At 32.6% G+C, this 24,265-nt stretch overlaps 1 pseudogene; it reads right to left on the reverse strand.

Annotated features, from left to right (window-relative positions):
* Positions 1-604: 604 nt before the first annotated feature.
* LOC114385886 lies at positions 605-3,386 on the reverse strand (annotated as a pseudogene).
* Positions 3,387-24,265: the final 20,879 nt, after the last annotated feature.

Raw genomic sequence — 24,265 nt, forward strand, 5'->3', positions numbered from 1 at the left:
TCAAAGAGTTTTTAGATGGCAACGGTTTTAGAATTTGGTGCAGTTATTGCAGGTGATATTGATGCAAATTCGAAGATAGATATTATTGTTACTGCAAAATCATGTGGTTGATGGTTCATGTGGAATTTTGAGACTTGTATGTCCGTGTATAAAGAAGGGAAATATGAGAAGTCAAGAAATCGTGATGGGACAATAACCAAGAAAGGGATTATAATTGATAACACATATATTGTACTCTATGATTCGAAATTGATAAAAAAAACACCAAGCACATTTAAATATTGAATGGTGTAACGAAAATACTTGTATCAAATATTTATTCAAGTACATGAATGAAGAATATGTTTCTGTCTATATCTTGAACTTCTGGCTTGAGCTCTTTTTTTGCTGGATTATTTTGTAAGGTTGCACAAAAAATGGACCTATTATATGTAGGAAAACCAAACAGAAGACAACAATATTTTTAGTTATTTGTTAATTGGATTGTGATGGTCTATGCAGAAAGACATGACATAAGAATAGTATATATGATATGTTGCACCTGGTTAAGAGAGAATCAATACTGGAATTGATGTGTCGAAAGCTGACTGTTATAATTCTGTATCTAACTGCATGTTAGAGAATAAAAAGCAACTATCGAATATCATAGCATAAAAACTAATAATTGAGAATATATATGAAATGGATTAACCTTTTAAGATTTGCAAAGACCTCTTTGAAGACAACATTGGTTGTAGAATTTGAATTTTTTTTTTGTCTTTGTCATGTATTAAAACTTTAAGGCCTTTTTTTGATTTTACTCTTGACAATGCTACATATAATTGTCCATGTGAGAAGACAGGTTTAGGTAAATAAAGGCCCACTGAGGATAGTGATTGACCTTGGGACTTGTTAATGGTCATTGCATAAGAAAGCATTATTGAGACTGTCTTCTCAAGAGTTTAAAAGGCCATGGTGATTGTGATGGAGACATAGACATTCTTGGAATATAAACATTCTGACCAATATTTTTGCCAAAAATTATATCAGCTGCAATCACATGTTTAGCTAACTTTGTAACAATTAATCTAGTGCCATTACATAGTCCTTGAGTTTGGTCTAAGTTTCTTAACAACATGATAGGTGATTCAATTTTGATTTTGATGTTATGATTCAGTAGATCGGATGTTGTTAATGAATTAAGAAATTTTGTTGTTAGTGATCGGAAATGAGAACTCTTTAGTGTTTCTGATTTGTCCACATAATCAGCACTTAGATATTCCATTTGGTCACCTGTGATTTTTTATCAGGTTATCATATCAGATAAAGAATAAAAAGAGTAAAAAATTAGAAGATCAGTATGGAGATAAAATATTGAATAGATTTGATTACTAATCCTGCAGAATGTTTCATAAGAATGACATACAGTCCAAATTTATATATAATAAGAATTGGATTAAGTATGTTATAATTACCTGGTATCAATGATAGTATATAATCATTAATTTGTTGTATGGTTTCATTTGTGGAAGCTAATATGGCTCTGGTTTGAAAGTATTCAGGATTTGTATGATGGTGAGATAAATTTGGAAATGTAGAATTAACTATTGCATAGAGTGGGTCATCATATTCTGTGATTAACAGATCTGTTGGAATTTCAATTGAACAATAACCATCATTTTGCTGGCCAACAATTCCATCACCAATATTAAGGATCCACTCTGCAAAAGCTGCAGTTTCTTCTCTGTCTGTTGCATCTGTATTGGCTTCTAAACACATGTTTTTCAACAATGTCAAAACATGACAATGATTCCATAGATAAGATGAATTAATAGTTGCATTAACAATATCAGTGCGGCTACCCCTAGGAATGACTGGCAGAATTTGCCGGAAATCTCCACCAAATACCATAATTAACTTTACCATCAAAGATTTTATCAGAACTTGATTTCACCTTAATAACATCTCTTAGACTTCGATCAAGTGCTTCAAAATAGAATTTGTGAGCCATGGGGGCTTCATCCCAGATGATAAGACTTGCTTCATTCAATAATTCAGTCAAATGTGTTCCTTGATGAATATTGCATGTCGAGTCTTCAAATATCGGAACATGAATTTTTAATTTTGAATGTGCTATTTTTCCTCCAGGCAATAACAAAGAAGCTATGCTGCTAGAAACAACCATAATAATTATTTTATTGTCAGCTCTCAATGAGGCTACAAGTGTCTTCCAAATAAATGTTTTTCCTGTTCCTCCATATGCATATAAGAAAAACATTCTACCTTTATTTTTATTGACATCCTAAATAATTTGGTTATAAATTTTTGCTTGTTGGTCTGTAGGCATAAAGATTGTTCTGGTTTTAATAACAACTTGAAATTCCAGAGCGAAACACGAGGAAAATAAGCAAGGCAAGTTAGCACAATAAATAAACATGTCATTTGAGAAAAAATGTTTAGGAATTCTGATCTAAGTTCTTCATTGTTGAAATTCAGCTCAGACAAAATGAGGTCGTTGTCTGAACGTTTTGATATGTTTTCATTATACCACATTTTAGCATTACAATGTCTACATTGCATGAGTTAGTCACCAAGATCAAAATATTCTGGAATAATAACATTATATATTAGACCATAACCGTAACTATAGAAAATTTAATTTTTATAGGAATGGCTAAAATAGATATCAGAACATTAAATGGTAGCGAACATCAAAATACTTGAAAATACGCTTTATTGTGTTATTTAAAAAACAAAATGAATTCTATAAGACATTTACCTCCTGTGTCCATTGAAGAATCATGATGCGACGATTCAGAGTTTGGATATCCAATTGAAGAAATAGTCAGAGATTCTACGAAAATTGCAGTTAGGTATTATGATTAGAAGTGAAATTAATAAATCAATAAAGGAGATTTGTAATACTACCTTCTGTTGATCCAGAATTTTCATTCTCAGATGAATCGCAGATATTAACTTCAAAACATAAAAAGGATGATAGAAATAACAAATAATGATAATGATTCAAAAGGAATGATGAAATGACATGCATTTCTATAATCTTGCATCAAACCTACAAATTCCTTACCTTTTCACAACAAACTATATATGGATATTGTATCAACATAATTGACTAATATGAGCTGAATATAAAAATATAAAAATGCTATCTTTGATAGCTTACAATGATCTTCAGCATCGTGTGAAGCCCGATTGGCAGTTGCATGGACACTATGCGGTGGTGTCTTTGGTTGGTTATAATCATCTTCAGTATGGGATGAAGCTGGATTGACACTTGCATGGACACTATCCTGAACATTAAGATTGACATTTTGTTGTCTAATACGCTTTCTGTTGCTCTTGGCTTTTGCTGAATCAGACTTGCTTATAAATCTATGGTTTTCCATGTTCCTGTTGCCTTTAGTTGATCATATTGTAGTTTATATTTGGACAGTGGAGTATTGTTGGAAGGAACAATTATATTGGAAACTCAAATTGGTAAAAGACAAAAACAAACACCGAGGATTGTTGAGCACGTCGTAGTTGAACTTTTTTTGGTTAAAGGTTATTCAAATGAGGCCTATCATAATTAACTTAAGCAGTAAGTAATGAAATGCAACTAAAACAGTGTAATAACAAATTTTGAATTTACAGTTGGCAAAATCTGGATACTTTTAATTCAAATAGTAATGACACACGTACCTATAGACATGGATTGGTAACATCGATAAGGAACTTCATATCAAGTATGTTGTGACGGACAGAAGTAGCGTTCATTCATTGATAAAACATTTAGCCTCGAATTCTTTAAAGTCATATCTTGTGTAATATTTAAAAAGTTAACGACATTGCATGATGAATACATGAGAGCTATATTTGTTTCTTCTTGTATACATGCGGAACTGCATACCAGATTTTGCTTGATGCATATTATAAATTGACTTAAATTAAATTAAACTCAGGCTATTAAGCTCGACACAGGTGTTGACCGATAAGGAATTTGATATCAAGTATGTTGTGAGGAACAGAAGTAGCATTCATTCATTGATAAAACATTTAGCCTCCCCTTCTTTAAAGTAATATCTTGTGTAATTTTATAAAAGTTTAGGAAATTACATGATGAATACATGAGAGCTATTTTTGTTTCTTCCTGTATACATGCGGAACTGGATACCAGATTTTGTTTGATACATATCATAAATAAACTTAATAAATTAAGCTCAGGCTATTAAGCTCTTCACAGGCGTTGACCAAATTTGTTAATCAAGACATTTACTCAATTATAAACAACGAATCACCCACGCATGCTTCAGTTACCGTGGAATAAATAATGTTTTTTAATATATTATTTAAAAAATAATGAATCATAATCTCGGTTAATAAATTAACACATCTCAACATTGTGCAAAAGATATAAACATCTTGTCAGGCTGGAATATTATCTCTACATGTTCTAGTGAGATTCACTTCCATTATTATCTTCACACGTCCATTATTATCTTTACATTGGTGGTTTATGTGGGCTGTTGCATTTAGTTTTGTTGAGCCTATTTGATCATAGATGAAAATAAAACAAAGAAAAGAGTTTTATTACAATTTTCAAATAAACAGGATGTTAGACTGCAATAGCCCATGCCATACAGGGTTAAACATCAAAATAAAACAAAGATAGTTCAATTACAATTTCCAAAAAACCAACAAAAAAGGAAACAGTGTTGGTTGTGCCTAACCAACAAAATCTATTCAATCTTCTCATGTTTTGCTAATTTGTTGGACGATAGCTAAGCTGGTGAAATCTGGGAGCTTCTTGCTTCATCATCACATTCATTAAATGGTTGTCGTTTTGTTGGTGTCAAGGGAAGTCCAATAAGTGGATCATGGTCTGCTGTTATAGAAATGGATTGCTGGATAGAACAAACAATAACAATAAGTTGATGCAAAAGCTGAACTTTATGCAAATGTCAGTCGGGATTCTTGATCCCATTTGATAATCATTATACATGTGGATTAGAATCCTAACCCAAATATCTCTATGCAAATACTATATTGCAAAGAGACGCCAAAACTTAAAACTTACAGATTCATCGTGGACAGGATCATTGGAATCAAATGGTGTTGTAGCTTTAATCTTTGAACATGTCTGCATAAGATGTTGATTGATACCGACAGAATCAATGAAAAATAAATTAGCATATAAATAAGATATACATATAACAATAATGAAGAAAAACAACTCCATAAAACAGCACCTCAGCATCAGGCAACATGTCCAGAAAATCATTAATTAAAGTTAAGTCAGTGGAGCATTTCAAAACAATAGAATTTTTATACTGCGGCTGGATTTTGACTTTGAAGGCGAGCAGATGACCTAGTAGTTTATCAAGTGCTTTTGGGGAGGCATTTAAATCCAGATCACCATCCTTGAACAGGAAAATACAAAAATAAAATTAAAGATAATCCCAAGATTAAAATTTTTATTTTGAAATTATAGACACCTACTTCTATTTTAAGGGTATTGACTTCATCAGCTAATTGTTCAATCAATTCGGTGCATTCACGATACCACTGGAGAAATTTTGTGCTTTCATCTTTGTAATTGACCATCACTTCAACTCTATATCTAGAAACATATATAATAGCGTTAAATACTAAAAATAAATTCAAACATACATATAGTGGCATAGAAATTTAAAAAGCAAAACAAAAACCTAAGCACAACTCGATCATTATGTTTGCCACATGGGCACACAAATGGTTCTGTATAGACATCTATTTTCTTATGGCACTGAATGCAAGATGCATAACACCATGAATGATTGTCCATAACAATCCTCGTGATTGTACCAACAGTAACACAAACAAACTCCTACAGGAAATATGACAACTATAAAATTCAGTAGAAGGCAGCCAAAGAAGCGATAAACAAGTTAACATATATAAGACAATTACTTCACAAAGGTTATTCATCTCAGAAATGCTCTTTGCCTCTGACTTGGAAATGAATGTCTCCCTTGATGATAACTGAGCAGAACCTGAAGGCTGCGAACTCCACTGGGAACGACGTGTCAAAACTGAGCGGATCTCAATGCCCAATTCTGAAAGCCTATACATACTAAATCAATAGCAGACCGAAGGTAAAAAAAACAACCATATATTAATAACAACATGAGGCAAATACTTCTGATTGAATTCTGGAATTGGTGCCACTGGCTCATTGATAGTCAATTTTGAAGCCTTCAAAGAATTGCAAACCGAGCATGGATAGGATCATGCACCACTAAAAAATAAAAGCATAAGTTGGATCCAATGAAGATGAAAAACAACTAACTATATATCATAGTATACCCTGGCCCTCTTTAATTCTGGCATTGGTCAACAACACAATAATAGGCCCTTCACTCTCATGGTGATCCAAATATTCCAGAAATTGGACACAATAATCGTCCCATAGAGTGCAAGACAACAATTAGTTACTAAAAAAAACAATTGATTATACAAACAATCAATTAACAACATACACCCATACAGTCATACAACCATGAGTAACTCATACAACATATCAAACGTTTACCTCAAATTCATAAGCTTAAAAACAACTCTCTTACTTCTAGGTGAAATATGACGAAAGACAACCTCATCAACGACACCAATGATGTCTAAAAAATTAAGTAAAAATCAGTAATGGGAAACAAAACCCACAAACACTGGTGATGAAATTAGAAATGTAAATCTAGTTGCGCTTACCTACTAATAGGTCAGACTATAATTCGCCAGCAATGACATCTGAAAAATCTACAAATCTATAATTTTTAAAAGGAAGGCCATCCAATTCACACTGTCTGACAACCGTAACTCCAATAAATGTCAATTTATATGGATGATCACAAACTCTGTACTGTCCATCATTCTTACTGACTCTAAAATTGTGCATCACATAAGTACAACCTTCCTTCAAATCCATTTTCCATGCCTTTAACTGGTCTTGCTTACAGACCACATGGATCTGATCACCCTATGAATAATAAAATAATCTAATTAACGGCTACAAATAGAGACAATTCATGAACAAAAAGCACAAATTAAAAGCATATGTCAGAGTCAACAATGACCATCTCAGCTTGTTTAGACCTGCCCGGCATCCCAACAAACCAGAGCTCAGTTATTCTTACAGCAAGTTTCAGAGTTTCTTTAGATCCATCAATGGTTTTTACCTTGTCAGCAATGCGTGCCATTAGTCTGAACAAAAAGTCAAACACATACATAGAAATTGAAACCACAAAACAACCACATAACATGATAACAACAACAAATGGAATGTTATTTATTGAAAAAAAAAACAATGATAAGTCAAACCATAAATATGATGACTAAGATTAAAAGAATAATTGAGCTGGCCTGATTCTGTTTTTTTGGACAACCAACAGCAACACCAAAAAGGAACAACAATATATAGTATCTATCAAACATAAAATATTTATGTCATGATGAATAACATCAGAGAAAACATGAATTAAAAAACAGGGAATAGGCAAGCATGCATAAATATGGACCAAAACTTAAGGGCCCACAACCAAAAAACATTGTAGGCATGGCTATTCAAGGTGACCTCGATAGGAAAATAGTACTCTCGCAATGATACATAGTTATTACCCGATTTTGTTTGTCCTGGCTAAAAACATACAAAAAATAACACCAGCCAACAGGCCGATCGTAAAAAAGCGTAACAAACAAACATGCATAAACAACACCAAACATGCATGTATGAAAACAAAACACCTGCGACTGTAAACAAATGTAAAGAAAAAAACAGAACCGCAAGAACTCAAACCAAAATGCACGACAACAGGAAATCTCCACAAAATGGAAACTCTGAGCAGCTGAAAAATTTAAACCTAAGAACCAAGAAAAGTTTAAGCAAGACCAAATGTACACAAAATGGAAGGTCTGAGGGTAGTTTAAAAATCAAACTTTAAATAATGGAGGAACAAAAAAGAAAAAGAAAGAAACCAAACCAAGGAAAGAAAACAGTGAGAGAATGCGTAAAGACAGAGTAAGAACTTTCTTGTTCTTGAATGATCGGGAGTGCATGCAAAAGGTGGAGTAGTGGTTGAAGGAATGATCGGGAATGCATGCAGGAGCCAGACTAAAATACCCAAAAAAACAACAAATTGGGATTTTTTTTCCTCGAATGTGTTTTATTTTTGTGTTATTTTATAAATAGATGTCTAATAATTGTAGTGTTGAAGGTGAAGCCGTCTTGCTGAAAGTTACAAATGTTTGTATTTGTATTAATTTCGGTAATTACAATTTTATATAAAAAAATGCAGGGTATAATAATAATGATAGTATTTCAGGTTAAAGCATAACAACACAAAAAAAAACCTTAGATAGAGTTTATTCATAATAATAATAATAATAATAATAATAATAATAATAATGGTAATAATGAATATAATAAAATAAAATAGAATTTGATGGAGTGGTCACTTCTAATGAATAGGAAAAAAGCACTTGTTAATTTGCATATAATTTTTTAATAGAAATGGTTTAAGCAGCAATGTGTTCTTTGAATTGAGGAATCTCCCTGCAAGAATACAAATGGTTGTACTAATTGATGATCTTAAGAAGACAAATTCTTGTAAACTTTTAAGGACCAATTTAAATATAGTTGTAACAATAGACTTCTGTTGTTCGTAAGGAAAATGATATTACGATTTAAAAAAAATTAAATTTAAATCACCAATATAATAATCAGACATGGTAAATTTAAATAATGTAATTAACATGTTACACTAAATTGTAGATTTTTTTTTAAATATCAATAAAATAAGTTTGATTTTTTGTTTTAAAAAATAAACAGTTAACACAATTCTAGTCAAATATTTTCGATCTACAAATATGTGTTTGTAATTTTTATTTCTTTTATGTAAAATTTGTATAAAAACAAACTATGGTAACCATATTTTATTTCCATAATTCATACTAATATTAATTATTTACTATATCTATGCTAACTCATGAAAAACATTATAAGTTTCATGATAAATATTAACAGGCAATAAAAAAGACACTATCAATATAATTAGAAAGCATGGTTTTGGGAAAATATAATAAATGCATTATATATATTGAATGACAGAATTAAAACTTTAACTCCAGCTATATATATCCAAACATGTACAATTGATATAATTAACAATATGACATGTATCATTATACATTTTAAATGTAAAGCAACAAAAAATTGTTTAAAAAATGGAAACAGAAATTGGGAAAAAATGCATATAAATTGTGCCGAAAACAATGTAAGAAGAATAGCCTTGCAGGAAAAAAAGTTTATAAAAAACGGTGAGCAAATAATAATAATAATAGTATTTCTGATGTACGACAAAGTCGGTAATTTTTTTTAAATACATAATAGAAATAAAATGATGAGCAAGCTTAATTAACATATAAATAGCAAAATATAACTAAATAGAATTAAAGGATACTTAATTAACATGGTTAAACCTTGGTAGGCAAAACCATTGAAGCAACAAAATAATAAAGCTGAAATTGTCTGATACTGTAATGTATTTGAGTAACAACATTAATAAAAACATAAAAGAAATAAACAAAAAAAAAGTCGTGTGCATGGTCTCTATGCATTATCTTCGGTTGGAAAGGTCCTCGTCATCCCATATAACTTCCTTTCTAAATACAACTTCCCATACGTGTTCGTCAAATCTGAAGAAGAATATTACCTTATCTCCAGCCATTAAATTATTTTCAGAGAGATATTGGAACCATGTCTGGGCAACAAATGGGACACCATCCTGCATGGTGATTTGCCATTGTTGAGACATTTGCCATAACCTCTCCGAACAGGAATAATTTTTTGTGATCCAAATCAAAAATTGAAAGCTGCTAGTGGAAGGACCTGCATTGAAAAAAAACAGTGATCATACGACTAAATGTTTTCCCTGTATTGTATTTACAACACTCAGGGTTATCTAAATTTAACCAATATAAAGAAAAAAATTTAATAATAGAATAGGTTTGCTGTCATAAAAAAAAGTTGGAGTGAGAAAAATAACAACATGTAGTCAGCGTTAAAGCAAAATAAAAGTAAATAATTTAATAGTATGAACATAATTGGGTAGCTAGCAAACCATTACCAAAGGGAGGCTCTGTTGCATCATGTGTTCGGTGACATCGGCTGTAAATATGTGTCTCCTGGTTGCTAGAACTGACCTTGGACAGCGCTGCCCAAGGATAGGTCCAATGACATCCACCTCGAAGGTAATATTTTTGTCACCACCAAAAAACTGCATTATGACACTGTCGTCAATGCCGTGAGTTCTTCTAAACTCTTTTAGGCTATCAGAAAAAAAGTATCGGCTGCCATATCTGCGAAACCTAACAAAATGTGTGGTTCCATTATACTGAAATAAAACATATGTCGGATAATATGGCCTCCACTGTCTATGGTAAGACAGTGGAACCTCAATGATGTTTTGCAGGAAAACATGTTAACATTAATTAAAAGAATTTTGTTTCATATGAAATAAGACAACTGGGAAAATGGTCAAATGATGACCTTGGAAACACGGAATGCGGCCGAAAACCGTATTGTCGCCAACCAGTTTGATTGGTCCTACAGCACAAGAAATAATTAAATTTGTCACAGAACAAAACATCATAATAAAGCACAAATATTAAAAATCATAATCTAGTTTTTATAAGTCAAAATATGAAAGTAAAAGCCAGGTTGTTTGTATTGTGTAGATTAGGGCAGACAATATTCAATGGCCTATGCTACACAATTTCTATGACTGAATTTTTAATGCAAAAAAAGGTTTTGTTCTCAAATTAGTATTATAAATTATAAAACTAGGACAGTGATTTACATATGACCTCTAACAGACAGCAATCCTTCAATAAGGATCATTCATAAATTATAAAAAACCTAATGTTCTCAAAATAATCAACATGCATGAGCGAGTATTAAAAATTAGGACCAATATATAGAAACATCTTGCAATTTAATACGAAGCAACATAAGAGATAAGGAGAAAAATGTATCTTTTTCTGGTCTAGCAGTCAAAATAGGAATTTGATGATGCAATCCTAAGGATGGCACCTCCTCTCACCTCTTTTCCTTTGTCTTCCGCTGCATCTCCATAGTGGAAAATCACCATTAAAGGACCCCATTGAAGCTCAAAGATCCAGCCTCCATAGAAGCTCCACAAGCAAGCTTCCATCATTAAATTTGGGAGTCAAAATTGGTAATGTTAATCAACGAAAATATATGGATGCATGTACTCAATATGTCATCTATAATAGATAATAAGCTTTTAATCCATGTGTAGAATAGCAGAGGACAAAAAAAACCTTGCTTGTAGCCGAGGATGAATGTGAAGTCATGCTTCTCTGGGTTGAGTTGAAATGTGAGTAAGACCGGGGTTAGTGCTATAACTTGTTTAAAATATTAACCTACTTGATTAAAGTTTCTCTGGATGGCAAATATAAGTGAGTAAAAATGATTGGACGTGGATGTGTGGAAGATGTAACTGACGGAATGGTTTTTTGTGGGAATTTTGTAGCATTATTGACGGCTGGCTTCGAGGATTGTATGTGAAGAGTCATATATTATAATAAAAATGATAAATATATGAGATGATATTTTTTGTAAATTTAATGTGTATGAAAATATATGAAAGAAATGACTATTATTGAATAATAGTTTGTTTTGGTTGATAGATCAAGTAACGACTATTTTTTTGTCTTGCTTTTTTTCAAAATCAGGAAAATTAAAAATAATAATTTTTTTTATAAAAACTATAAAAAATTGGAATAAATACAGGGCACAAAGTTTTTTTTCTTACACATATAGTTCTAATTGGAATGAGTTTATTGGTTTTAAATTAATTTAACTTATTAAATATATCATCAATTAACTTAGATATAAATGTATGGAAAGAAAAAAAGTAAGAAATTGTTGTTCCAAATTTGGATTTAGACAATTAGAATTATAGAAAAACGATTAATATAATATAATAATTTCAATAATATAGGTATATAGTTTTGACAAAATAGATATAAATGTATGGCAAGGAAAAAAAAGAAAAAATTGTTTTTTCAAATTTTGATCAAGACAATTAGGATAATAGAAAAGTGATTAATATGATATTATAATTACAATTATAGAGGTATACAGTGTTTTGCCAAAACAACAAAACAAAAGAATAACAATATCCAAAGTAGTATAGAAAAAAGTTGCCAAAATAGGCATTTTATTAACGTTGTAACAATCGAATGCTGTTGTAGACTGCAATATAAATTGGTGGTTGATTTGCTATCCGAGACCATTTGAAAAAACATAACTTACCATTTGAGTATGCTGTCTTAGCAAGAGAAGTTATATTTGGTGATGTTGCAAAAAAATAGAGGCTTAAATAGCTAAATGGAGAGGACAAAAGATTATGATTGAGTTAAGTATCTAACAAAGTTGTTAATATAATTGAATTAAATGTGAAAAAACTAGTACATCAAGATGGCTAATCTATGATGGTAATCAACCTTAACATGGATGAAACAGAAGAACTTTGATTGTGTCATATGTGGACATACATCGAACAGCTACAAAGGCAAACACATAAATTATATATATGTATCTGGTCTAAAAACACAACATGTTGGGATAGGTTTTCTTTTTTTGATCAAGTAAATCTGAAAATAGAACATGGATATTACATGGTCTGTAAAACATAAGCAGTCGAATAGGCAGCAAATAAATATGAGATGACTGCAGCACGGAATGTCTAAGATGAAACTATGTTGATGTGACCATCAGTTGTTTTATTCTCGAATAGCTTTTATAATTTGTTTCAATTAAATGACAACAGAGAGGAAAAACATGGATAGGCACCAAAATATATAGAAAATAAGAGAATGTCGAAGCTTCCTAAAATGAAAACATCTGGAGGCAGGAAAGGATAGCTAGAAAGAACTTAAATAGAAGGCATTAATAATGTGAACTATTCATACATCATATAACTTAACAGTCATGTTAAGCTGCATCATATTGTACAATGATGAAGAGGATATAGCACATGATTTTCTTATCGGGGATCAATTCTATTCCCCTAGTTTGCAATTTTTTTTGGCATCTATACTTTTTCCTTTTGCAAAATAGAAATAAAATTTAGGCTAATCTGTCAAATAAAAAAATTAAACATTTATAATATATCCAATGTTCAAAGTCAAATAAGTAAATAAGAAAAAGACCATGTAGTTGAAAAAATGTTCATAAAACACAAAAAGATAGAAAAATCAAAGCACATAAACTAAATCTAGTGGTCCCAATTCTTTCTCCGGCAGATGACAATTTCCCATATTTTGTCAATGCTCCTGTAATAGAAAGAGACTTCATCACCGTGGGAGAAATCATTATCTACAAGGAATTGATACCATGGTTGTACAACATATTTGCGCCCAACTCCACGGTCAACCACCACGACATTCCACTGTAATGGAGGTCCAAATATTTTGAAAATGGTCATGTGTCGACCGCAGGCATTTACATGTGGCATGGCACAGTTGGGGAGCCTCTGCATGGAAAAAAACAGTATGATATATAAGCATGAATTAATAAGCAACATTAAAGAGGTTTTCATTGTTACCAGTGGTCCTGGTGCACCAAGCATTGATTGTGTGATTTCAACTGTCCAAATATATTGTCTTGACATCAGTTGTGACCTTCCGCAAGTCTGGCATTCCAGTGAGGAAATGAAATAAAGATCAAACATGAATTTGTTGTTGCATGCCAATAATTTAATCATCATAGATTCAAAAATTGATAAATCTTTTCTGAATTCGTGCAGCCCTTCCGCAAAGTAGACTTTTGCCCGATGCTGCCTTAGCCTGATTTGGTATGTTATTCCATCATATATAAAATTCACAAACTCAGGGTATTCTGGTGCCCATTGTCGGTGGTAAAAAGAGGGCACTTCTATCATGTCCTGCAAAAAATCATAGCAAGAAAGCAAATATAAAACTACATGAAGAATAAAAACAATTGGTATGTAACATTACCATATCATTGCGGAATACTGCAGTGAATTGTAGGATTAATGGTTTTGTGTGAATTGGATATTGAATCTGCAGTGAGAGGAAATGCAAAAATTAAAATCAAGTATGGTACTGAAATAGGAAAATTTAAAATATCTGGAGAATGACAACAACATAATAAAATGAATGAATGTATCATCGAATGACTAAAATGAAAAACTTCTAAACTTAACAAATATAAAAGTTGTGTAGCATTTTTACTGCTGTAAATGTGGTTATAATCTTTTGGATCAAACTTTCAGGGTGATACTCATGCCTAACTTAACAGGTCACATCAAGTCTATTTTGGAATTAAACATTGAGATGAAAATAGGCTGCTGACATAAAGTATCTTTCGACTGGAATGTAGATTAACAATCAGAACTATAGCCAAGTTTTCGGATTGTTTACGTTGGTAAGAAAGTAAACAAAGTTATAATTTGCTGGACTATGTCTGTTTTCTAGTTTGGTTACATGTCAGATTCCTCATATGATAAAATAGAATAGGACTATGACTGTTTTCTGGTTTGCTCTAGAATTACAACGTGCAACTATTATTGAACATGAGAGATCAATATAGGTCCAAATTTTGAAGTTTAGCAGCATAATTCGCTATCCAGACACAATTGAGGTAAAGAATAAGCGTAAAAAAAGAATTTGTAAGGTGATAAGACACTCAAAGTCATAAAGAAACAGAGCAAATAACAATCCTACCAGCAGAATATTATATTTAATTGTTATCTATCAGTAATATATTCCAAATTAAAAGCAACATATAGTACTATATTGTAATTTAATATCAATAAACATAGCAAATAACACAGGAAATTGGGTATTTGTTGTCTGCTGGTAAAAAAATAACAAAACAATATTTATAACAGTTGACAATAGTAATGAGTCAAAATATATCTGTGCATGCATTCAAAACATAAAGCAAGGAAGAAGTCTTGGTTTGATAATTAGAACAGAATAGTAGGAGACAAAGAAAACCTAGGTATGAACTAACAAAAGGGGTGCACAGGTTTTAAACTGGGATTATAATGTTCAAAGTAATTTGACAAAGTAAGCGAGTAATTGCTTTTACATTGACCTTGCTTGTAGCTGATGATGAATCATAACTGGTACTTGTCTTCGTTGAGTCAGCCAATGATTCTGAAGCCATTCTCCGAGCCATTTCAGTATTTTTTCTTAAAGGAATGAAGACTGAATATCTGCTGAGTGTTGAAGAAGTGCTCTGTGGAGAATAAATGTTGAAGTGACACAGTGGTTGGTGAAAATGTGTAAGTTGCGAAATACAAAGGGGTTTGAGAATTCTCGAGCATTCAATACAGCACGACAAAATTGGATGTGGAGAGTCATCTGAATCATTGTGAATGTATCTGTGGTGGTGTAGACAGCCAAAGTGATTTTTTTTGTTTACTGAATGTCCAGAAGCAACATTGATATTTATAAAAATGCATGGAAACAAATATATGAGCAAAAAAATCAGAATGTATTTAATATTACAGATGTTAGCAAAGTAATTATATGTAGAATAAATATATAATTTCAAAAGGTAAGTTTTTTGGTATGACATAAAGCTTTTTTAACCAAATTAGATGATTTTTAACTATACATATATGCATGTAAATGGGTGACGTGCAATTGATTCTAAGTTTTCATTTGATTAAACGCAGTAATGGAAATTGGACGTGATGAGCGTTGGTTTGCACCTTATTCAGTTTGTGATCAGTTTTATTTGATTGTTCCTAATATTTATTTATGCTTTACAACTTATGCAGCTAGTTCTGGTGTTGAGTGTTCGATGGTGTTTTACTTGCTTCGTTTCTTTGCTTTGTTTTTCATGCAGGTATCTTCATTCCAGTATGTGCGGCTTTGTGTTCTGCATATGAGGTTTTGCTTTTGTTGCCTTCCTGCTAAGTTTAGTTGCATATGTATGTTTTTTTGTGGGATTGTTTTTTTTTTGTCGTCCAAGTAGTCCCTTAGCCTTCCTTTTGCCCTTTAAAAACATAGATAAAAAAAATATGTCAATGCATATGGGCGCGAATAATTTATATGCAATTATTTGTAAATAGAGACAAATAAAAGTAAGATCGAATCAATTAATATGGGAAAATATATTTTGCATGGAAAATGTTTCATATAGTTTTTTAGTATGATAACTCCTACACTGTGAAGTAGAGTGCATAGTTATCTATTATCTATGATACACTTGATCTTCATGCTGGGTTTTATTAAATTAGGCCTCTAGTGACTCGGTGTTTTTGCATGCTCTGAATCACAATTACTGATTTGATAGAGTTATAAATTATGGGAAAAAATTGTCTAAATTGAAGTCCTAAGACTATAATTCAAGATTAATAGCTGGGAAAATGGACCACACATACAGGAATCATGACACCTGTCTGTAGAGCCATCGGAACCTGAGACTGATCAGAAGGGTAATTAATATGAAAGATGTTGAGTGTGCACCAGTAGCTCATTAAGCTAGGCTGTAAATTGTTTTTAGTCAGCTATATAACATATATTATTAAGTTTGATGGATCTCTTCTTTTTTTTTCTTCAGAGGATGTTGAATAAAAGATTAGACAAATGCTGGTTTTATTGCATCATGTGCAATTCCTGAAATGCTGCATCAAGACTATTTACATTAGAAACACCTGAGAATTGAGTCCAATTCTTGTGACCATATGATATTTGTAATAGCATGGTAATAATCGATCTTATTTCCTATTACACATGCCCGCAGCCTACAAACGCATCACAGATTCCACGACTAACTTAGCACATCCACAACTTAAAAGGAAAAGAATGCAGTGAGCCAATCCCATGACACAAATCTGGCAATTAACATCAATCATAATGAGAAGAATGTAGCACATGATTTTCCAATTAGCTTCAGAACTGATTAGAAAAAAAAAACATATATAACATGTTAGAAAATCACTGGCAATCCTAACAGCCACAAGGTCAAATTCCTTCCCCAAAATAGCCACTTTAATTAATCATTTTACTTCAGCTGTGCATTATCAATATTGTTTGCTCATCGTTTTTTTTTTTATAAACTTTTTTTCTTGCAAGACTATTTTTCTTACATTGTTTTCAGCATAATTTATATACATTTTTTTTTCCAATTTCTGTTTTAATATTTTTAACATTTTTTTGTTGCTTTACATTTAAAATGTATAATGATACATGTCATATGGTTAATTATAACAAACAAAATAAGCCAAACAAAAGAAAAAGGCCAGGCATGCACCTTTGGACTAGATAACATAAAACAATGTTTGTGAAAAGTTATACAGAAAGACAACAACCAAATAGTAAAATGTTTGGCGAACACCACAACTTGGAAATAGCAGGATTTTGAAACCGCAAAGATAACTTGAAAGCAGACAAATTCATTCAGTTGCAGAAGGGCTTGCTAGTTTGCCAAAGGAAACTTGCACGGGTGAAATGTCACAAGTCATTGCTTCATGACCCAATTCATCAGATGATAGACGCTTTGTGGGTGGCAACGGAACCCTTAGAAGTGAGGACATCAACGAAACCCTTAGAAGTGCGCCATCGTCTGTTGTCACTGACACAGATAGCTGCATAAAAATATACAGTGCAATAAGCTGAATCCAAAGTTGAAATGAGACAAATAGTTATTTGCTACTGAGGTCCGAGAAGAAAATCAGAAAGTCAAATGAATTAAACTCCTCCCATAAGTTAGATGAGACAACTTGTATAAGAGATAAGCACGCAAAGTGATCCAAACAAGGTTTTAGGGGCACTTCAAATAGGCTCAACAAAACTAAATGCAACAGCCCACATAAACCGCCAATGTAAAGATAATAATGGAAGTGTGAAGATAATAATGGAAGTGAATCTCACCAGAACATATAGAGATAATAACGTACAATGTGAAAACAACACCAAGGAACCTGCAATTGTAAACCTCCAAATCAAAGGAAATCTAATAACTCATCAAAGGAAATGCATATCAAGTATACCATATGTGATACAAACGAATCCAAATAGAATAAGATATGTTGCAAAATTCCTACATGACCTAAAGAAAAAACAATGAAAACCAAACCAAGCTAATCGGACGTCAACATTCAACAACCAAGCAGCAGGGGGAAAATGAACCAACACGGTCAAAAAACAAAATCCATAGTTATGGGCAGCAAGTGGAAGAACCCTGCTAATAGAATTCACTAATAGATTCTAGCAGCCAACCACCCGTGGTCAGATTTTGTATCGAACAAAACAAATATGAAACATAAATAACAGATTAACCCAAGAAATCCAGTTAATGTGGCCAAACAGAAGAATTAGATCACTTTGATAAACAACAGAAACAACAAAGAAGTATAAAAAAGATTGTATTGGCAGGAAAAACCAACAGTTAAGTAAATGCAAATGCAGCAAATTCATGCATCAAAGCATCAAAAAATAGATCTGGTATAAAATATCTGATGAATAACATGGTTAACTAACAAAAAGTTAACAATCTAAACTATTAGGAGAGTTAGACTCGCCAAAGCACGCCATTAATAACCTGGAAAATAGCTCCACCAAAGGTAGACAAAAAATGCATAAAAGATAAGCAAAACACCTCTGATTTAATTCATGTTTCTAGTCCACCGGCTGATCAATAGCCAACTTAGAAGAGAGCAAAGAATCGCTAACTAAGCATGAATACCATCCTACAACAGGAAGAAATAGTTGCTTAGGCTGAAAAGCTGATAACAAAATGAAAAAGGTGCCAAAAATATTAGACATGAACCTCAAAAGGGCAAAAGATAGCCTCAGGAACAACCTGCACGACAAAAAAAAAACAACCCCACTAAAAAACACGCATATGCAACTAAATCTAGCAGGAAGGCAACAAAAGCAAAACCTCGTATGCAGAACACAACGTCAAACATGTTGGAATCAACATACCTGCATGAAAAACAAAGCAAAGAAACGAAGCAAGCAAGGCACCACCGAACACTCAGCATTAATAACCTGGCAAATAGCTCCACCAAAGGCATACCAAAAATGCATAAAAGATGAGCAAAATGCATCAGATTTATTTGGTGCCTCCATTCCACCAACTGATTAATAGCCAACTTGCAAGCGAGGAAAGAATTGTCTGCATGAGAAACAAAGCAAAGAAACGAAGCAAGTAAAGCACCATCAAACACTCAGCATTAATAACCTGGCAAATAGCTCCACCAAAGGCAGACAAAAAATGCATAAAAGATGAGCAAAATACATCAAATTTAAGCGGTGCCTCCATTCAACGGGCTGATTAATAGCCAACTTGCAAGCGAGGAAAGAATTGCCTGCATGAAAAACAAAGCAAAGAAATGAAGTAAGCAAAGCACAAAAACAAAGCAAAGAAACGAAACAAGAAAAGCACCACTGAACACTCAGCATTAATAACCTGGCAAATAGCTCCACCAAAGGCAGACAAAAAATGCATAAAGATGAGCAAAACACCTCAGATTTAAGCGGTGACTCCATTCCACCGGCTGATTAATAGCCAACTTGCAAGCGTGGAAAGAATTGCTTGCATGAAAAACAAAGCAAAGAAACGAAGTAAGTAAAGCACCATCGAACACTCAGCATTAATAATCTGGAAAATAGCTCCACCAAAGGCAGACCAAAAATGCATAAAAGATGAGCAAAACACCTTTGATTTAATTGGTGCCTCCATTCCATCGGCTGATTAATAGCCAACTTGCAAGCGAGGAAAAAATTGCTAACTAAGCATGAATACCATCCTACAACAACCAGAAATAGTTGCATAGGTCGGATCTGTTGGAGAAGAAAAACATAAATAAATGTTAGGAAAAATCAAATAAAAATGATAACAAAATGAATAAGGCGTAAAACATATTAGACATCAACCTCAAAAGGGCAAAAGGAAGGCTAAGGGACTACCTGGATGACAAAAAAAAATCCCACAAAAAACATACATATGCAACTAAACTTAGCAGGAAGGCAACAAAAGCAAAACCTCATATGCAGAACACAAAGCCGCACGTACTGGAATGAAGATACCTGCATGAAAAACAAAGCAAAGAAACGAAACAAGTAAAACACCATCGAACACTCAGCACCAGAAATAGCTACATAAGTTGTAAAGCATAAATAAATGTTAGGAACAATCAAATAAAACTGATCACAAAATGAATAAGGCGCAAAACATATTATACATCAACCTCGGAAATTGGCTTAGATTCCATAGCTACCGAGTCGATAACCGGATTCTTCAATACGGATAAAAAAGCTCACTCATTCCGGAATGGTTGAGTAGATTCAAGAGAGGCAAGAGCAGGAACCACTGCTTGACTGGAAAGACGAAAGGTGGAAAAAGGCTCCTTAACCCACTCACTCTGAAACCCAGAGAAAGAAAATGAGCCAAGTCCATAGGGTGTAAATTGATAAGACCAATAGGGAATCAAAAGGCAAGATTAACTTAGGGACTACCTGGATGACAAAAAACAAACAATTCCACCAAAAAACATGCATATGCAACTAAACTTAGCAGGAAGGCAACAAAAGCAAAACCTCATATACAGAACAGAAAATTGCACGTGTCAGCAGGAGAAAAGCTAAACTGGAACGCAAGATACCTGCATGAAAACAAAGCAAGGAAACAAAGCAAGTAAAGCACCATCGAACAACATGCACAGGTACTGCTCAACATTTGCAAGATAAACATCATTTTTTAGATAAACAACATTTGTGAAGTAATAATCTTATTTATGTTTACTTGTTAATCGCTTATTTGCCTGCCTCCTGTTTGATTTTACACCTATGATATTTCTTGCAGGAGTTGATTTCTTCACAAATTAATGTGATCCCTTTCACCCTGCCTAAATAACAACCAATAGGTCAGCTCCGACCCTAGCTATAACACAACCAAAGCATACACCGAATGACATCAGGTAAGCCAGAATTAGGGAAAAAAAGGAAACAACTAAACATGCATAGATATTACGAAACATTTGACCCATCATCATCATGCCTCTGTCAAATACCAAATCCATATTGAAACAACAATTTGTGCAAAACACACAGTGCATGCACGGAACAAAACCTCAAAAGGCAAAACCAAAACAGCAAAAACAAACAACATTCCTTGCCAAACACAACATACATCGATGAAACAAAATCCCCACAATAAAAACCAAAATCGACAAAACAAAAGCTCAATAGGAAAAACCAAAACCGGAGAATAATAGCTAAAAACAAGAATGTCAACTTTAAATATTTAAGCATAAACAAAAAAACAAAACTCAGACCTGAGATGGGAAACAACAAAAAAAAGGAAAGAAATGGAGAAAACAAAATGAAGAAGAAACAAAGGCAACAAAGATGAAAGAAAAGAGAATGGACCGGCAATGCAGCATCACATGACACCTGTAGGCAACTTAAAAAAAAGAAGGCACGTGCAGTACTACGTGGAGCAACCAAAAGAGATGAAAGTGTAATGGGAAAATGTCCAAAAAACCAATAAATTGGACACATGTCAACAGCTGAAGCATGGGCACAATAGCCTTTTCCATAGACATCTCATTTATAAGACTTAGCATAGACAAGGCCCCTTCTCCCACGCAGAGACACGTGTCCCAATTTTTTATTAATGGCTATTGTATGCATAGAAGGTGGAAGAAGACATTGAAGCTGCCATTTTTAACTCCAAAAAGTTTCGATTTTTATCTCAAACATGTTTGTTTCCTTTGTTTCTCTGTCTACATGTTCGTTTTCTTTGATTATTTTTTATGAATCAATATTATATGCAGAGAAGGTGGGAGAAGACACTAAAGCTGCCATTTTTTATTTTTAACTCCAAAAAGCTTTGATTTTTATCTCATTTTTATCCCAAACAGGTTTATTTTCTTTGTTTCCCTGTCTACAGGTTCGTTTTCTTTGTTTCTCCATCTTCCATTTTTGTTCCTCTCCATTCCTCTTCATACTCCGTTTTATTTCTATTTTCGTTTTGGTTACATTTTCCTTTTGCCTCCATTTTTGTTTATCTCACTGCATGTTGATTGTTTTTTATGAATCGGTATTGTATGCAGAGAAGGTAGAAGAAGACACTAAAGCTGTCATGTTTAACTCCAAAAAGCTTCGATTTTTATCTCAAACAGGATTGTTTTCTTTGTTTCTCTGTCTGCAGGTTCGTTTTCTTTGTTTCTTTGTGCCATTTTTTATTTTTAACTCCAAAAAGCTTTGATTTTTATCTCATTTTTCTCCCAAAAAGGTTTGTATTCTTTGTTTCTCTGTCTACAGGTTCATTTTCTTTGTTTCTCCATCTTCCATTTTCGTTCCTCTTCATACTCCATTTTACTTCTATTTTCGTTTTGGATCCATTTTCCTTTTGCCTCCATTTTTGTTTATCTCACTGCATGTTGATTATTTTTTATGAATCGGTATTGTATGCAGAGAAGGTGGAATAAGACACTAAAGCTTCCATGTTTAACTCCAAAAAGCTTCAATTTTTATCTCATTTTTATCTCAAACAGGATTGTTTTCTTTGTTTCTCTGTCTACATGTCTGTTTTCTTTGTTTCTTTGTTTTTCCATCTTCCATTTTCATTCCTCTACATTCCTCTTCACATTCCATTTTACTTCTATTTTCGTTTTGGTTCCATTTGTGTTTATCTCATTGCATGTTCATTGTTTTTTATGAATCTCTATTGTATGCAGAGAAGGTGAAAGAATGCACTAAAGCTGCCATTTTAAATTTATTTTAAATTTATCTCAAACAAGTTTGTTTTCTTTATTTTTGATTTTTGGGACATGCTAATGACAGTGTTGAAGCTGTTGAAGAATAAAGGTCACATTTTTTTCCCTCTTTTTCCTAATTCCCTTTTTTAGAAATTTTATCTTCTACCATTTTTGCTACAACGGTTGTTGCTGATTTCTTTTTGTTTATCTTCTATTCTTTTTCATTTTTTTAAAAAATGATCCTCTGCCATTTTTGCTACAAGAGTTGTTGCTGATTTTTTGCAACAATATGATTCACAGGGCAGTGTTGATAAATAAAGGTTCCATTTTTATCTATTTTTTACCCGTTGTTTTTGTCTAATTTTTTGTGGTATGATTTTGTGTTGTTTGATTTTTGAGACAGGCTAACGACGGTGCTGAATGTGTTGAAGAATAAAGGTGTAATTTTTTTTTCATTTCCCCCCCTTTTTTTTATTAAATTATCTTTTGTTATTTTTGCTGCAAGAGTTGTTGCTGATTTATTTTTGCTACTAAAGTGACAATGGCAGTGCTGAAGACATTTTCAAGGCAGAGTTGCTATATTTTTATGGTATCTCCATTTTTATGGTATCTGATTTTTGTGGTATTTTGTTAAATCATTGTCATCAAAGTTGATACTTTCCCTTCTGAATGCTCATATCTATTATATATTTCCTTTGTTCTGTCTAGATGTTGTATTTCCTTTGCAAAACTGTAGCTATGGGGTAAGAATGTGTGAGGATGTGTGGGTAATGTTACCCAGTGCTTTTTTTTGTTTAATTATTATTATTATTATTATTATTATTATTATTATCTAAATTGGTATTTTGATTTGATACTTTCAAGCAAAAAATGTTTGAATGCCATAAATAAAATATATGGACATGGAAGTAGATACCATAAAAATGTCTTCTTGAAGTCATTTTTATTGTACTCATGTGATCAAAGACATTTTCACGAAGTTGATATATTTTTATGGTACCCAATGCTTTTTTTTGTTATCAATTCATAAACAAAATTGAGTTTGTTGTGTTTCTTGCTAAGTTTTGTTCTTGGTTATCCTATAGTCCTTTCTAATTTCTAATAGTATTCGATCTGTTTATTGCAAAACACATTTTGATAGACAATTCAAAGCCTCCGCTAAGTATCATCCATTGCTTTCTGTTCTCGCCCTAATTTCATACATTTTAGTTGCATGTTATTCTAAGAACTTCTTTATATGAAGGGTGTCTTGGCTGAGATCCTAGACTTTGTAATGGGGAAAAGTTTGATCCAAAATATGATGAGTTAGGCGTCATTTTACACTCTCATAATTGCAACAAAAGGTGTTCTATGTTATTTTTATTATGTAAAGCACAAATATATTATTTTGATTGGACCAGTTGCTACTTGTTGATGTAAAATACACAACCACTTTATTTTCAATGAGAGCTTATGGATCAGAAAGCATTGGATGACTA

This window comes from Glycine soja, chromosome 15 (assembly GCF_004193775.1).
Source record: "Glycine soja cultivar W05 chromosome 15, ASM419377v2, whole genome shotgun sequence".
Lineage (NCBI taxonomy): Eukaryota > Viridiplantae > Streptophyta > Magnoliopsida > Fabales > Fabaceae > Glycine > Glycine soja.